The following is a 2,942-nucleotide window of genomic DNA, read 5'->3' as shown; positions in this document are numbered from 1 at the left end:
TGTATTCCATGTTTACTCTTTCACATTTTAATAAATTTTTAGGCTTTTACAATTATTAGTCATGGTGAATAGAGCTGTTAAGGAAATTTTTGAGTCTTTTGGGTAAAGGTGCATTTTCGTTTCCTGTGGACCAGCTGTGCATTTAACTGTATATAACACTCCCAAACTGTGTTGGTGTCTTACCCTGCGTCTCTGCCCTAAGGCTTTTTATAGATATCAACTCATATTCCTGAAAACAGAAGGTATTAGTGGGTTCCCTTTCCCCAGCTCCCTTCCTGCCATTGCTTGAGAAGTTAGAACCAGAAAGTAAGGAAACAAGACCCCCCCCCACCTACAAGTCCCTCATGCTGAAGTCCAAGGGCTCGGAGGGAGGGAGGAGGAGGTGCTAATCATTAGATGCAAGATGACCCGGAAGGTTGGTGGTCCCTCAGTGAGCTGGGCTTTGAGAACCATGACAAAACTCCGGGTCCTGTCCCAAAAGTTGCTCGGAGCTGGGAAAAGAAGGTTGACAGGCCTAGTGACCCATCTCTCAGGACACACCCAGAGAAGGAGGCTCAGCCACCACAGTCTCTGTGTCAGCAGCCAAGGCCCAGGACGCAGATTCCCTGGAGGAAAAGTCTGTCCGTCTGACACAGCCACGTGCCCACGCCCTTGGCGGAGGCGGAGTGGGCCCCGTGTCTGGCAGGCCCCCGTGTGTGAGTCCATCGATGCTCAGGCAATCTGTGTCATTCCTCACCTCACAACAGGTCAGACAGCCAGGGGGACCGTCAGGAAAAGAGAGCACCCTGGGGGTCCCCCCACCAACCAGACGCCGGGAGTCACGTGATGAACCCCTCGTGCGCGTGAGTGGGGGACGAGCAGCGCCCTCCTCGGGGCTGGCCAGCCCGGGCCAGCCAGCTTCCAGGGCATTTTACCTCCCACGACAGTGTGGGTGGGAGCGTGGCCCTTCCTGATGGACGGGTGACATTTTCTGGGTGCGGAAAGGACAGCACACCTGTCAAGGCTGAGGCAATGACATCCCGCGTGGCCTTCTGGACCAGCTCCAGCCCGAAGTCGCGGGTTCTTCTCCAGCGCCTGCCGCAGGATCCAGCCGGAACAGGAAGCCACGGGGTGGGAAGCGGGCTGCAGGGGGCCAGGGGGGCTGCTTTAGAAAGCGGGCAGGGAGGAGAGGGCCAGAGGCAGCCTCCGCAGGGCAGGGTCTCCCTCCTCCCAAGAGCTCAGAACGCAGACGTCACCACCCACTAGGAAGGACTTTGGCGAAGCACTGGGTGGCAGGGGAGGATCAGAAGCGGAGAACCCCCTGGGCCTGGCCTGTGGCACTGGGCAGGACTGCCCTGTGGCTGTGCCCATTCCCAAACAGGGGCGCCCGGCGCACTTGAAGCCACAGTCAAGGCTGGAGACAGCAGGGCCAGGGGAGGGGAGGGCTGCCTGCCCCTTGGGGCCGAGGCCACACCCACACAGAGCAGGTGCGCTGAGTGTTGTGTAGTGGCCATCTGAGCCCGGTCCCAGGGGAGCTGTGGCAGTCGGGAGGACCAGAGGGCTGTCCCCAGAGGGGCCCCGTCCACCACTGGTGCACTGAAAGTCTCCACATAGCCCCAGCCTTCAGGACGGGTGGCCAAGGCTGGGTCATGTTGCACAGGACAGCGAGCAGAAGGCCAGGGGGACGGGGACAGCCCACCCTCAGTCCCCGCAGCAGAGCAAACATTAGAATTGACTGGCTTCTAGTCTCACAGGGGTGACATCATCGTAAATTTAAAGCCTGAAAGGACTAGGCCCCCCCTGTGGCCAGGCGCTTAGCAAGGACCCAGCCGGTACTTGTGCCACCCTCACGGTAACGTCTAGTCGGTGGTTGTCCTCGCCCTCACCTGTGCTCACACGGCCCCCAGGCATGGCCTCTCTGGCCTTTGCCCAACACTCTCCTTGCCTCCTTGGAGTCTGGCTGGTGCTGCTGCGGCTGTGCCCCAGATGGCTGTGTCCCCAGACTGGGCAGAAGCAGGAACAGGACCACTTGAAGAGCTCAGGAGTGGCCAGGCAGGATGGAGGGGGCAGGCCGGTCAGGTGGCCCTTCCCTCCACAGTGCCACACCTCTTTACCCCGCTCTGAGTCATCTCTTACAGAGTATTTCCTGCCTGTGACTTTGTGCCATCCACTCAACAGCCCTCCAAAGCAAGAACATTGTCCCCATTTTGAAGCAGAATCATTGAGGCTCAGAGGTCAAGTGACAGAGACCAGTAGCTGGGGTAGGTGAAGGCTGGCCTCAGAGGCCTGGAGGAGAGACACAGGGTCAGATGCATAGGTGGAGCTGCCCTAGAGCAGGGCCCTGAGGGCCAGAGTGGACCACAGCCCTGCTCCTGAGATCCGGCCTTGTCTTTATCCCTGAGGCTGGTGAGCTGATTCCCCGTGATCCAGAAGCTCCTCCCAGACGGCCCAAAGGCTGGCCTTGGTGGCTTTTGGTGAGGAGAGGGGATGTCCTGAGGGGTGTGGTCACGGAGGGGCCATGCTCCCTGGAGGCCTGTGTAAAGCCTACTTCCCGTGATTCCGTGGCCCTGGGGGGCCCTGGCCTTCTCCTGGTTCACCCTTGATGCCCCTCCTGGCTCTGGTGCGGCACCTGGTCTTATGGTCCTTGCGGTCATTGCCTGTTACACGTTTGTCTCTCTGCTCCTGGACTGGAGGGCCTCTGACCAGGGCACCTGCACCCCGCAGCACCCTGCACACAGGGTTCTGGACTCTTCCCATCCCCACCTGGTGGCGGGGCCCAGGGCCAGGCACCTGGCACTGCAGGCTTACCTCGGCCCCAGTCTCCTGGATTTCCACCCCTGGGCACAGCTCCAGGCCCCTCCTCCCTGCTGTCAATTACCACAGAAACTGCCACCCCTGGGCCCTGGTGCCTGTGGGTCTGTGCCAGTCACTAAGACAATGGCTTCCCTGGGAATACACCAGGC

Source organism: Urocitellus parryii, chromosome 12 (genome assembly GCF_045843805.1).
Source record: "Urocitellus parryii isolate mUroPar1 chromosome 12, mUroPar1.hap1, whole genome shotgun sequence".
Taxonomy (NCBI): Eukaryota; Metazoa; Chordata; class Mammalia; order Rodentia; family Sciuridae; genus Urocitellus; species Urocitellus parryii.
This window is presented reverse-complemented; position numbering follows the sequence as displayed.